The sequence below is a fragment of the Acomys minous genome (assembly GCF_964271855.1).
Source record: "Acomys minous genome assembly, chromosome: 16".
NCBI lineage: Eukaryota > Metazoa > Chordata > Mammalia > Rodentia > Muridae > Acomys > Acomys minous.
In genome coordinates, this window is record NC_140498.1 from 56,193,591 (window position 1) to 56,208,398 (window position 14,808).

Below are 14,808 nucleotides of genomic sequence, written 5' to 3' on the forward strand. Positions count from 1 at the left end.
TGGCAGAAAAGGTGATGAATCAGAGAAGATTTGACAGAATAGGATGCGCCCAACTCTCATGAGAAGAGAGAGGAAAGGGAAGCTACTTAAGAGGCAGGTTTTTTTAAAAAAAGATTTATTTATTTATTATTATGTATACAGTGCTTTGCCTGCATGTACACCTGCAGGACAGAAGAGGACATCAGATCACATTATAGATGCTTGTGAGCCACCATGTGGTTGCTGGTAATTGAACTCAGGGCCTCTGGAAGAGGAGTCAGTGCCCTTAGCCTCTGAGCCATCTCTCCAGCCCCTTAAGAGGCAGTTTAACACAGAGAGGAGCAGTTTCACCAGGACAGTAGCAGAGAGATGGGTTATATAGAGAGAACTCAGGTGAAGACTGAACAAGCCAGAAAATGAGAAGGAGACAGACAATTAGAAAGATTGCTGAGTTAATTTGAGACCAAGCAGAGCAATTCCGGGCCAAGAGAGAAGCCAGATTAAATCAGTCAGCTTGAAGAGTTTGAGCCAGAGCAGCTGAGTTGAACCAGGCAGCCCAGAGCTCAGAAAGAACAAGTAAGGGTGAGCTCATTAAGCAGTGAGTCTCAGAGGCTGAAAATATCTAGGCTGAGGTTAGATTGTACGGAGGCTAGAAGCTTCTAGAACTAAGCCTAGGTTAGCAGAAGGAGGCAGTAACCCTCCCAGACATCAACTGAGCCAGGAGAATTACTTTTACAGTCTCCCAAAGGCCTGTGTTCAGCCCCGTCGAAGCAAGGACATTTCTACACATGCCATTCAGCAAGAAAGACAAGTGGCGGTGGCCTCATGTCAGCCACACCTGATCTCTCGGCACTCTGGGCAGGCCAGCTCTGCAGGCGCCTGGCCAGTTGGCTGTGCACAAGCAGGACTGAGGGTGCTCCCGTGGCCTCTCAAGTTTGGGGCACCCTTTTGTTGACCTGCTCTTCTTTCAGCCCAGCTGCCAATAGCAGTCGGAGCCTTATAAAGTGAGGTGAGTGAGAACCCCTTGAGGTTGACTTGAAGGGTCCCTAGGAAAGAAAGTCCCGCCCCTGTGCCTCCAATAAAGGTTCCATTCTTGCCTCCCCCCCCCCCCCGTGTGTCTGTTACTTTCCTGTTGCCATGGCAACACTCCATAAGGAAGGCACTGTATAGAAGAAAAAAAAATTATTTGGGCTTAATATTCAAGAGGGATAAGAGTCCAGTGTAGGGGAGTAGAGGCGTGATGGCAGGAACCGGAAGCTGTGAGCTCACATCCTGAACCAGGAGCACAAAGCAGAGGCAGCCAGCTGGGAAATGGCGTGGAGTGACATACTCATCCCATCAAGGCCACGCCTCCTGCATCTCCCTGGAGACAACCATGACGAACACATGAGCCTGTGGGGGACATTCGTGTTCAAACCACCACACCATGAGTCACCTGGCATGTCCACTGCCCTGGGCAGTGCCAGGCGAACAGAAAAGGGCCTCTCAGACTGTACCAGCTACCTGGGCCTGGAGACGACGGGAGTGAAACCCTGATGGCGGGGCTCTGTTGGCCTGTCTGTGTGCCTGCCTGTCCCTGGATGCCGCTCCTGCTCCCCAGACCCCTGCGACTACGCCTAGCAGGCTGTGGAACGAATGAACGGATCCACCCCAGAGAACTTCTTGGCCTGGGCTGGAGAAAAAGCCTCCTCAAAGGCAGAGACAGCTCCGGGGTGGGGAGGGGTGGGGGGACCTCCCTCTGCAGTCCCGCCTCCGGGAGGGGTCAGTCCTCCCAGTCCTGGCTGGAGACGGATCCTGTGGTTGATGCTGTAGCTGTTGCCACAGCCAGGCAGCCTTGCAGCGCTCCAGCGGGACCGGTCTCAGAAGCACGCAGCCATCCCGCCAGCTTGGTGGGGGAGAGGTTCTCTAGAGGCAAATCTGCAGACATACGCATGCATGGCTCTTCCCAAGCCTGAAAACAGAAACCCAACTATTAATCTTTTACAAATTAAAGGAGGAAGGAACCAGAAGGGACTTGTCGTTTGCAGGTTAAACTGTAAAATAATTGTAGGGCTTTTGTCGTTGTTGTTGTATTGGAGGTTGAAGTCAGGTCCTTGCATACAATGAAAGCCAAACACTGATAATTCTAAACTAGAAGCGTAACCTCTTCTTTTGGGGCGTGGGCGGGGGTGGGGGCGGGTTGCGAAGTAACTAACAGAATTTGGTGGCATATATCTTTAATCCCGGGAAACAGAGGCAGGTAGAGCTTTGTGAGGCCAACTAGTCTACACAGCAAGTTCCTGGCCAGCCCTGTTAATGAGCCTTTCTTAAAAACATAAAAAGGACATATTTTGAGGCCTTTTAGGAGAGAGAGAAAAATCGACCTGGAACCTTTATCTGAAGAGAGTCGATTCTTCGCCTGTTGCACGGTAGTTTATCTTTTTGACCCAAAAGGACTAGAACAATTTGGCGAGGTTGGGCCTTGCCTTTTGCCAAGATGCATTTTTCTAAAGGGAAAAACGGACTACTCCTCTCACTTTGGGAAAAAACAAAACAAAACAAAACAAAACGGCAAGTCCTGTTTGTTTTCTGTTCCTTTAGAAGTCAGCCCCGGAGCGGCTGGCAGCGGCGAGCGCAGCTCTCCAGCGTTGTGTAACCGCCAGGCCATCACGTTGCACCCACGGCTTCCACAGGCTTGCAAACTCCATAAGCCGGAGCTTATTCAAGGAAACCGTCCCGGCCGGCGCCAAGTCACGTGTCCAGGTCACATGTCCCCCCCCACAGCCCCCCTCCCGCCCCCCCCTCCCCACCCCCGGCTGGCAATCATTAACTAGTGCTTTCTCCCAGGGAGAAACATGCAGGCTTTAGGAAGGCTGGGACCTCAGGATTGCAATGGCAGGTATGGGGCGGTGGGCGACTTCATCTACGTGTTTTCTAGGGGAGGGAAGAGCCCGCCCCACCCCATCTCCCTGGCTTTCATTCCAGGCTGGGACATGGACCTGGGAGAAGTTCTGGGCTTAAAACTAAATGTTGTTCTGTGCTTTGGGAAGTTAGTACGGAGAGTTCCCGAGGAGAGAGGGTGGGGGAAGGCGCGTGAGGCTGTGGGAGCGCCCGCGCCGCCGTTTTCATTACCCCGAAAAATCTCGTGGCGGGTGAGGCCAGGCACCGCCTGCCAGGGGGGCTCCTTGCTCAGCCTCTGAAGTTAGGAGTTTCTTTCTCCTTCCCTGGGTCGGGTAGTCTTCCTCGGTGTTTTCAAAATCCGGGAAGTGAAGTTGGGTTTAGTTGATGTTAGTGTAGACGTGATAATAGTGGGCAGGAGGAAAAGTGGCCAGCCTTTGTTGAGGGAGAGGGTCAAGCCTCGGCAGAGTAAAACCAATCGACCAACCACAATCTCAGAATTCTGTTTTTTTTTTTTTTTACATTGTGCCAAAAGTCCTTTTTTTCTAAACACTGTGTAATAAAGATACAGTCCTGGGGCTGGAGAGATGGCTCAGTGGTTAAGAGCAGTGGCTACTCTTCCAAATGACCCAGGTTCAATTCCCAGCACCCACATGGTGCCTCACAACTGTCTGTCTGTAACTCCTGTTCCAGGTGATCCGACACTCTCACACCAATGCATATAAAATTAAATTTATATATATATATATATATACACACACACACACACACACACACACACACACACACACACACACACACACAGTCCTATTCGGGTGGAACTCTGAGTTTGAGGCTGACCCTGCCTACATAGCAAGCTCCAGAACAGCCAGGGATACACAGTGAGAGCCTGTCTCAAAAACAAATAAGACAAGCATACCTGTTGCCTATATAACACATCAGTTTTCAAACCTGGTTACGTTATTCAGTGATTGTGTGAGCCCATGAGAATACTTTTGCTAGGTACCTTTGCCTTTGGGTTCGTACTTAACAAGGAGACTTATTTATTAAAAACTGATTATTCATGCGCTCTATTTGTCATTCAACACATGCAGCAAAATGGCTCATTTCTTTTTTTATAATTTTATTTATTTTTATTTTAGCTGGAGTTACAGACAGTTGTGAGCTGCCATGTGGGTGCTGGGAATTGAACCCGGGTCCTTTGGAAGAGCAGGCAGTGCTCTTAACCACTGAGCCATCCCTCCAGCCCCAACCTCATTTCTTAAGTTCTCCAAAAGTCTGAGAGACGTTTTACAAGAATGGGGTTTAATTGAATCATTTTTTTTTTAAGGCTGGCTTTAATAAAGTCATTTTTAGTATGCTTTTAATTGCTTGGATAAAATACCATGACCAAAACCTACTTCCTGGAGGGAAGTCAGAACAGCAACCTGGAGGCAGGAGCTGGCAAAAAGACCACGGAGGACTGGAGGATCGCTGCTGGCCTGCTTGCTCCCCACGCCTTGCTCAGCCAGCTTTACTGCCCCGGGATCCTCCAGCCCAGGGGATGGCACCGCCCACAGTGGGCTGAGCCCTCCCCCATCCATCCACCAAGAAAATCCTCCAAAGGCTTGACCATAGGCCTGTCTGATGGGGACATTTTCTCTCCCCAGTTTCTCTGTTTCCAGATGACCTGAACTTGTGTAAAGTTGACAGAACGGCTAAGCAATGCATCCACCCACATTTTCTCCCTGCTGTCACAGGTTTCCGAGAATATACTGAAACACTATGGCTCTAATTGCTGATGTCCGATGTACAAAACCGGGGTCATGGTTTTTTATTATTTTTTATTTTAATTTTTATTTTGAGATAAGAGTCTCCTGTAACACAGGCTGGTCTCTCTGTAACTGCTAATCTTCCTGCCTCCACTTCCCAAGTACTTCAATAATAGGCAGGCATCACCATACCTGGCCAGTGTTTCATTTTAGCTGCCGTCACTATATTATTGGGAGGATGAAAGAATATGAAGAAAGATTTTGTTTGTTTGTTTTGTTTTTTTCCAGACAGGGTTTCTCTGTGTAGCCCCGGCTGTCCTGGACTCACTTTGTAGACCAGGCTGGCCTTGAACTCACAGAGATCTGCCTGCCTCTGCCTCTGCCTCCCAAGTGCTGGAATTAAAGGTGTGCGCCACCACTGCCTGGCTTGAAGAAAGATTCTGAAGAAAAAGGGGACATATGGGCTGGAAAGATAGCTCAGGGGTTAAGAGCACTGACTGTTCTTCCAGAGGTTCCGAGTTCAAGTCCCAGCAACCACATGGTGGCTCACAACCATCTATAATGTGACCTAATGCCCTCTTCTGGCCTGCAGGTGTATGTGCAGGCAGAGCACTGTATACATAATCAATCTTATAAAAAATGAAAGGGCACATATTATGGAAATGTGATGCATATTTCATTGATCTCATCCAATGGTCTCTGTTGAAACATACCAATAAAGAAATGAATAAATAAATAAAACATGCCTGTGAACCTAGGGCTTGGGAGATGGAGCAAGAAGACCAGGAGTCATCTAGGCATGATAGTGAGCAGCTTCGATCCCACCCTCAGGAGGCAGAGGCAGGGAGACCTCTGTGATCACAAGTCCAGTCTGGTCTATGTAGCTAGTTCCAGACCAGCCAGGGCCACACAGTGAGACCCTGTCTTCAAAACGAAACAAAAGAAAACAACAACAAAACCCACCCCAAAACAAAACAAAAACTCAAGAACAACAGCAACAAAAAGAAGGTCAGGAATTCAGTGTGAGCCTCAGTTTGAGGCTAGCCTGGGCTACCTGAAACCACGTATCAACAAACCAAAACAAATCCCAGATAACAGCTCATCTGGATTAGTAACGGTGAGGCGCACACAGAAGTATGTCGCTCTGAGGAGTGCTGTGTATCCAGGCAGGTCTGAGCGAGCTATGTCCGCGTGCCCTGAGTAGCTGCCTTCCACACTGGCCCCACCCTCCCTCAGTGCGTAACCGTCTTCGGATGGCCAGAACTACTTAGTCTTTCATTTGACCTCTGACCCAGACTCACTGATGAGGTTTTCCTTGTTACGGTCTTCACAGAAGGGCTCACAGTCACCCGTGATTCCGGCTCCAGAGGATCTGATGCCGCCTTCTGACTCCGGTGGGTACCAGGTACGCGGTGCGCATGCGTATAGTCAGGCAAAGCATCCATGCACTTAAGCAAACAGACAAAAATACAAAACCCCACATGTGAAGCACTGATAGCTGCAGACGGTCACGCGACCCCCACGGCTGGGCCTGCGAGTGCACCTCTGAGTGGCCGTACAGTGCTCTGTCTCAAGTTTGGTTTTTAACGGCGTCACGGCGAATCTGCCCTCACCACTCAAAGTGTACCTCAGAGATATTCTCAAGGGCTGGGACTAGGGCTGGGGCTGGGGCTTGCTGAACCAGTCCTTGCCTAGTTTGTGCAAAGCAGTGCCTTCAATCCTGAGCCACCCCACCCCCCAAATCTGGGCTTCAAACAGCTTTAAACGTACTTGTGGCAAGCGCACCTGGATGGCTCTTATGGGATATGTGTCCGTTATACATTTCAAACAGTAAAAAGTCTCCCCTGGGACTGCAGGACTCAACCCCCCCCACTGCCCTCCTCCTGCCCAGTAAGGTTCCTCCTTCCAGACTGACACGGAAGAGAGAGAATAGGGAGCCAGCAGGGCTGCACTCCAGTGTTCGGCCCAGCTCTGTTGCTTTGCCCCAACATGGCTATCACACCCCTTGCTTCTCAGGATTACCCTGGACATGGCTGTATTTTGCTTGCTCTGTGAGGAGACCGTTGGGGTCTCTTGCTAGCACTCTGGGAAAGATTTTTAAAGCTGGAATTAAAAACAAAACCCAAACCAAAACAAATGTCTGATCTATGGGGCTGGTGCCTGGCTAGGGGAATGGGGGTGTGAGTGTGTGCACGCATGTGTGTGTGTGTGTGTGTGTGTGTGTGTGTGTGTGCATGCATGTGTGTGTGTGAGTGTGTGTGTGCACGCATGTGTGTGTGTGTGTGTGTGTGTGTGTGTGTGTGTATGTAAGGGGGAGGGCAGACCTTCACTGTCTCACTACAAGAAATGTGGCATGCCGTAGTTTTACGGAGTGTGGCAGGCTGTTTGCAGGGGGAGCCTCCCTGCTCCCTAACCTATTAAAGTACTCAGGGAGTGGGGCCCCAGGCTCTGCACCCAGACTGAAAGCTCTCCGTTCCTCTCTCAAAGGCAGAGGTCTCTCTGGGCTTTTATCTGCCTGTGCCCTTAGCCCTTATCGACAGCACACCCTGTCCTGCCGGGCCTCCCATAGAGGGCCTCTCAAACATGCCACTGGCCTTCACCCTTCTGTCTGGCCCAGAGGAGAGGCTCCTGTTTTTAAATCAGTCACCATATTACATTCTAGAACGACCAGCATGCCATCTGCGGGGAGCCTGCAAGCCCAGACACTCTGTACGCACCAATCCTTGCTGCGTGCAAAGAGCCCAAGAGCAGGCAGCAAGGGGTCCCTTCCCGGAGGGAAGTGTACCACAGGCCTGCCTCAGGCTTGATTCCCCAAGCTTCCAGGGCAAGGTGTGGGCACCGGTTCCCAGGCCGGGGGCATTTTAGCTCCCCACATCACTGATGTCTGGGGTCTGACTCTGGCTAAGCAAGCGAGCTGTCTGAGCCCTGTAGGCTGTTTAGCTTTCCTGGATATTGCCTCGTCGTTTTCCGTCCTCCCTGAAGCTGTGGTAAGCTAAACTGTCTTTGGAGCTGGGCACGTGGCTCTGGGTGGAGGGCTCGGGGTAGTTGGGGTTCAAATCCCAGCCTGGCTTCTAATAAGCGTGGCATGGGTGGTGGAGATCAGAGGACAACTTTGAAGAGTTATAGAGATTAAATTCAGGACGTTACCCTGTGTGTCATCTCTTCAGTCCTGGGACTTTTTTTATTTTTTAAGATTTATTTATTTTTTTAAAAAGATTTATTTATTTATTTATATTTTATGTGTTTGAGTGTTTTGCTTGCACATGTGTGTCTGGTGGCCATGGAAGCCAGAACAGGGCATCAGATCCCCTGGAATTGGAGTTCCAGGCAGTTGTGAGCTGCCACGTGAGTGCTGGGAACTGAACCCTGGTCCTCTGCAAGAGCAACCAGTGCTCTTAACCATCTCCCCAGGCCTGCTGGGATTTTCAGTATAGAAAAGTCCTGGTTTGTTGGTAGGAAAATTCACCCAAGTGTGACATGCACTAAGTCAGAGCATCTGCTTAGCTACTTCTGTTTGTTGGAAGTAGATCTGAAAGCTGCAAGCTTGACCCCTCCCTGGCAACCGGAAAGACAACAGTGCACTCAGTAAGCAGTACCTCGCAGGCCTAAACCTGCTCCCTAGCCTAGACTGCCCTGCATGAGTAGTCTGCGAGCCTAGGCTCTCCCCTGCATGAAAGTCTCCTAGCCAAGGCTCCCCTGTGCATGAAAGTCTGCTAGCCTAGGCTCTCCCCTGCATGAAAGTCGGCTAACCTAGGCTATCCCCTGCATGAAAGTCTGCTAGCCTAGGCTCTCCCCTACATGAAAGTCTGCTAGCCTAGGCTCTCCCCTGCATGAAAGTCGGCTAGCCTAGGCTCTCCCCTGAATGAGAGTTGGTTAGCCTAGGCTGTCTTGCATGAGCAGTCTGCTAGCCAAGGCTCTCTCCTGCATGAAAGTCTGCTAGCCTAGGCTCTCCCCTGCATGAAAGTCTGCTAGCCTAGGCTCTCTCCTGCATGAAAGTCAGCTAGCCTAGGCTCTCCCCTACATGAAAGCCTGCTAGCCTAGGCTCGCTCCTGCATGAAAGTCAGCTAGCCAAGGCTGTCCTACATGAACAGTCCACTAGCCAAGGCTCTCCTGTGCTTGAGCAGCCTTGCTTGGCCTGGAAGCAGCTTCTTGGGCATTTCCCCCACAAGCATGACACGGGAAGCTCAGACTTGTAAACCCTGGGATCATCTGAAATCCTCTGAGGGCACGAACAGACAGTGGTTCCAACCCAGGCTGCGTCACTCCAGAATCCGTGGCAGACAATAGAAGACTTGACTTCCTCCAAGGTGCTCAAGAAACAGCCAGGTCTCAGGGTGCTACAGTGGGGGTCAGAAATGGCCCGCTGTGGACAGCGCGGGGAGAGCAGGCTAGACCCTGTGCCCCTCAATGCCTTTTCTTTTTTCCTCACTCTCACCAGCAACATCCAAAGCCTTGACATTCTAGCCAAATCGATTGGCTGATGGAGAAGAATGAAGTGTCTGAGTTTATAAGATGACTTAATTTATTTTTTTAAAAATTTGACTTTAAATTTCATTTTAAAGGATTTATTTGTTTATTTATTACATATACGTGTCTGCATGCACACCAGAAGAAGGTACCAGATCCTATTACAGATGGCTATGAGCCACCATGTGGTTGCTGGGAATTGAACTCAGGACCCCTGGAAGAGTAGACAATGCTCTTATCCACTGGGCCGCCTCTTCAGCCCTTAAATTTCATTTTTTTAAAAAAAGGATGGATTTACTTCTGTTTTATGTATGTGAATGTCTGTCTGAGTATGCATGTATGTACACCACATGCATGCGGCTCCCATCGAGCATAGGAGAGGACTTAGGTCCTCATATAGTTACAGGCAACTGTGAGCCGCCATATGGGTGCTGGGAACTGAACCCTGGTCCTCTGGAGGAGCAGCCAGTGCTCTAACCACTGAGCCATCTCTCCAGGCCCAGGATGATGCACTTGACCACGCTGAGTGCTTTCATAAAAGGCTCCGGCACAGACAGGGCAAGCGCTCCACGTCTGCAAACACTAGGCTGGCCCAGAACTCACCGTGCTACTGCTTGTTTCTCAAGACGCCATAAGTCCTGCTTAGTTTCTAATTCTGAAATATTATTTGGCTCACAGAAAGGTAAAACTGGCATGCAAAACTCTCACATACCTCCCCCAATTCAGGTTATTCTAATGTTTGTATCTGTAGTGCTAGCATGACCCAAAACACGATATGAGCTTTCATAAATTACCGTTATCAGCCGAGTGAGGTGGCGCACACCTTTAATCCCAGCACTTGGAAGGCAGAGGCTGGTAGAGCTCTGTGAATTCGAGGCCAGCCTGGTCTACAAAGTGAGTCAAGGACAGCTAGGGCTACACAGAGAAACCCTGTCTCAAAAAAAGACCAAAAAATTACTGTTATCTATGTATTTATATACGTACCTATCTATCTATCTAGATAAATTGGTTTTGAGACAGGGTTTCTCTGTGTAGACCAGGCTGGCCTTGAACTCAGAGCTCCATGTACCTCTGTTTCCCCAGTGCTGGGATGAAGGCGCTCCGCTCTGGCCTCTGTGGTGCACACGCAGGCACTCAGTCATATACACATACACATAAAATAAATAACTCTGAAAGAAAAAAACCAGTTAAAACTGTGGACAGCAGGCCCGGCTTCTTCCACACAGCCTCTCACACCTGCTCAATGTTTACAGCCGGGGTGTGTCAGGAGGGCACGTGGTACGCTCACCAGGGCCATCTGGGTGTCTGGTGTGTACACAGCAGTCAGGTTGGCCACTGGTGCCTCTTACAGTGTGTTCCCACGCTTGACTGGAACTCTTGCCAGTTCACGGTCAAAAGACAGTTCGGCCTGGGTGAGGTGGCGCGGACCTGGTCCCCTCTGGCACGCCAGGTTGCTTGGACAGGAGCTCTCTCCATGGCCAAGCTGAGGATGGTTGTGATTCAGGCAGTGGCAAACTGCTGGCCACCACGTCTCCTCAGGTTGACTGTGAACATGCTAGGTGTGTGGGTGGGAGGCCAACAGGCCGCCTGTCACATGGGATCGATACCTGTGTGTTTCCCTCAGCGATGGCCCCTCTTACTTCTGCCCCAGACACTGGGACGCAGGGACACTCTCTTGGCCTAGAGAGGATCTGAGATGGGATGCATTCCTAGAAAGAGACCCTAGGCAGTGGCTGAGGGGTGGCCTCAGGCCCGCGTGGGCAGAGTGGGCGTTCGGGAAACACTTCTCCCTGGCCTAAGTCCAGTGCCCCTTAAGGCCACCACTGTCACCACAGCTCCTGTGGACTATGGTAGGGCAAAGAGTTCTGAAGGTACACGGTGTTTACAGTGTCAGAGCCAGGCTTGTGAGCCGAGATTGAGGGACACCGTGGGAGGCCGACTCGGGCCATATCTTCGCCACCCCCCTGCTCCTCCCCAGGCCCCGTTGACCGCTCTAAAGGCAGTGGAACCTGGGAGAATGGAGCCTGAAAACAAAGCGGACTAAGGCCTCAGGCAATGGCCAAATGTATTCAGAGCACCAGACAACTGATCCTCTGAGGGTTACGAAGAGCCACCCGAGTAAAGTGTGCAATCAGGCAGACATGGCAAAACATGCATTTCCATAGAGGCGCAGGATAACAAAGGACGCTGTAATGAATAGTCTGAAGCAAACTCACTCTTCTCCGCTACACCCGGGAGGGGCGCTGAAGCACATTCCAAGAGTAATTTGTGATTTTTGTTTGTTTGTTTGTTTGTTTTGGTTTTTCGAGAGAGGGTCTCTCTGTGTAGCCTTGGCTGTCCTGGATTCCCTTTGTAGACCAGGCTGGCCTCGAACTCACTGCGATCCACCTGCCTCTGCCTCCCGAGTGCTGGGATTAAAAAGGCATGTGCTACCACGCCCGGCTAATTTGTGATTTTTTTTGAAGAAACTGAGGTCACAAGACTCTTGTCTTCCTGGAGCTTTCTCACAAGCGCCCCGACTTCCCTCATGCAGCTCAGCTTTTGGACCACGTCCCCTCAACGCCCATCTTCTCCGAGGTCTCGCTCTCCTTGAGCTCAGGAACACCCCGCTCCGCCTCTGTAGTGCTGAGATCACACGAATGCGCCACCACCTTGGGACTCACTATGCGCCACCACCTGGGGACTCACTATGCGCACCACCACCTGGGGACTCACTATGCGCCACCACCTGGGGACTCACTATGCGCCACCACCTGGGGACTCACTATGCGCCACCACCTGGAGACTCACTATGTAGATCAAGATGACTTCAAACTAACAGAGATCCGCCTGCCTCTGCCTTGAGTGCTGGGGTTAAAGGTGTGCGTCACCACATCTGGCCAGTAGGTTTACTAATTTTTAATAATTATGTGTATGCGTGTATGTGCACACAGGGGCAGGTACCCATGGAGGTTAAGGCATGAGACCACCTGGAGCTAGAGGTTGTGGATCCTCCACGGGGGGGGGTGGGGGGGTGGGGGGGGTAGCAAATGCTCTTAACAGACACACACACACACACACACACACATACACACACACACACACACACAATCTTCTTCAGTGGAAAGAGAAAAAGTCAGCCTTGCCATAGGGCAGTGGTTCTCAGCCTTCTCAACGCTGCAGCCCTTGAAAGCAGTCCCCCGCGTTGTGCTGACCCCCACCATAAAAATAATTCTATTGTCATCACATAACTGTGCTTTGGTCACTGTTACAAATTACAATGTAAACATTGGATATGTGACACCTCCCCCCCATGGGGTCGCGACCCACGGGTTGAGAACCCGACTTCTGCATTCGGTAAAGGGATTCCGGTAGTGTCTGCTCTTTAGTGGTGGTGAATATCCTGAAGCCGCCATGAAAGTCTCTGAAGTAGGAGGTGAACAAGGCTTATGAGCCAATGCCGGCCTGGAACAGGGGGGCGTGTTTGGTAGGAGGCGGGGCTTCCTGGGTGCCTCCCGAGGAGGCCAGGAGGTGCTAACTCCTGGGCTCCTGGCTGGCTGGGTGGTCGCATTTCAGCCACACTTGCTTTGAGCACAGCAACACAGTGGTGCACTGTCCTTGGCGGCTTGTGCTGGAGTCTTCTTGTCACTGGAGTTATTTAATTATCCTGTCTTATTATTATTTTTTTCTATTTAAAGTCTTTCCTATAGCCAGCAGGACAAAAACAGACATCTACATTTCTTATTCTATTTAATTAAAAAATGTTAATAACAGGAGGCCATTGGAGCTCACTTGCTTATTTTTAAATCACGACAGCCTGCTGGAGACAGGAAGGCTGTGAGTGTGAGGGCCCGGAAAGGTCCCACTATCCTGTCCTCAGGAACGTACATCCGGCTCCGCCACAATGCCGGGCACAACCCTGAACTACTTAGCATCGCATTCTGTGGGAAATTGAAAGATTGAAAGAACAGAGGGAAGCGTGTTTATAAAGGCAACCTGGGGCAGGGGAGGCGGCTCAGTGGTTAGAGCTCTTGACACTCTTGCCGAGGCTCCGAGTTCGGTTCTCAGAACGCAAGCCAGGCAGCTCACAGTTGCTGGTAGTAACTCCACCTCCAGGGGAGCTGGACTCGCAAACACAAACTAACCCACGGATCGACACACGTATACATAGTTTAAAACAATTTTTAAAATGAAATTCTTCTGAGGGTCAGTAAGATGGCTCCCTGGGTCAAGGCATTTACCTACCTACTGAACTGAGTTCAGTCCCTGGGATTCACATAGTAGAGAGAGGGGGCTCCTGCAAATTGTATACACACACACACACATATCACACATGCACACACATGCACACATACATGCATACATACACACCACACATTCATACACCACGAACACACACCCACACACACACCACACATGCACACACAAACACACACATGCTTACACACACACCACGCATGCACACACAAACACACATACATGCATATACACACACCACACCATGCATATACACCACGAACACACACACACATACCACATGCACATATACCATGAACACACACACACACCACATGCACATACACAACACATATGCACACACAAACACACACACATGCATACACACCCACCACCCAGACATACACCACGAACACACACACACACTACACACATACCACACATGCACACACACACACCACACACATATACACCATGAACAAACACACACACACACACATACACAAACACGCACAGGTGCTCACCCTGTGGCACAACTGTCCCCACACACACCAATAAGTGTAACAGATGAAGGGTTCTGGGCAGCCATTCTCCCTCCATTGCTCTGTGTGCCGCCCCCATGGCTACTGTTTTTACAGAAACAAAATAGAAAGGAACATTCAAGCTGAACTTTTCTCTGGTTTGAGTAGAGCTGAAAGGAAGCTATTTTCTAACTTTGACAGAGACTGTTTCTGCCAGGTGGGGTGTCACGTGCTTTAGGCCCAGCAGTGGAGATGTTGAAGCTGGCTAGGGCTACACAGTGAGAGACTGGAGATGGGGGTGGGGTGGGGTTCATTCCTGTAACCCCAGAACACAGGAGATAGCAAGTTCAAGGCCAACCCGGGTACACACTGTCTCTAAATAGGATATATCTTGTTTGTTTGTTTGTCTGTCTGTTTTTCGAGACAGGGTTTCTCTGTGTTAGCCTTGACTATCCTGGTCTCGCTTTGTAGACCAGGCTGGCCTCGAACTCATAGCGATCCGCCTGCCTCTGCCTCCCAAGTGCTGGGATTAAAGGCGTGTGCCACCACCGCCAGGCAATAAGGATATATCTTAAAAATTAGAAATTAATTACAAAGAACCGGACACACTCTAAAACTATAGCCAGGCGGTTTGTTTGTTTGTTTGTTTGTTTGTTTTTGTTTTTTTTAATGAGTGGTTTTGAAGAAGGGCTTCTCGCTGTCACGGGGCTGGGGACTTGGGTGTCTTGTACATTTCTGAGCGGCAGCAAACGTCTGCTCATTTTACGCCAGGGCCATCGTCTCAGAGACGCTCTGGCCAGCAGGTGTGACGTTTGCGTTGCTAATGCATTGGCCGGCGCTGCAGCGTGGAGGTCCGTCCTTCTAACTTACCTTCCGCCGTGCTCGTCTGTGTGGCCGGGCCAGGAGTCACCTACAAAGGAGCGCGAGGGAAAGAGTGGCTGCAGAGAGGACTGAAGGCCGGGGCAGGAGGGGCCAGCCTGCAGCCACACAGAGCGCGG

At 50.5% G+C, this 14,808-nt stretch overlaps 2 long non-coding RNA genes across 3 annotated transcripts; one reads left to right on the top strand and one right to left on the bottom strand.

The window, feature by feature from the left end:
• Positions 1 to 114: 114 nt before the first annotated feature.
• Positions 115 to 9,039, bottom strand: LOC311585743. Of its 2 annotated transcripts, none has more exons than XR_014775327.1 (2): positions 5,909 to 9,039; positions 115 to 1,930 (listed from the first exon to the last, which is right to left on the bottom strand). It is a non-coding gene; the product is annotated as an uncharacterized lncRNA (long non-coding RNA). The 2 variants fall into 2 exon arrangements; XR_014775328.1 differs by lacking the exon at positions 5,909 to 9,039 and adding an exon at positions 3,091 to 3,583.
• On the top strand, positions 2,777 to 11,741 carry LOC311585745. The gene is made up of 3 exons (XR_014775333.1): positions 2,777 to 2,857; positions 5,941 to 6,001; positions 11,608 to 11,741. It is a non-coding gene; the product is annotated as an uncharacterized lncRNA (long non-coding RNA).
• The last annotated feature ends 3,067 nt before the right edge of the window (positions 11,742 to 14,808 follow it).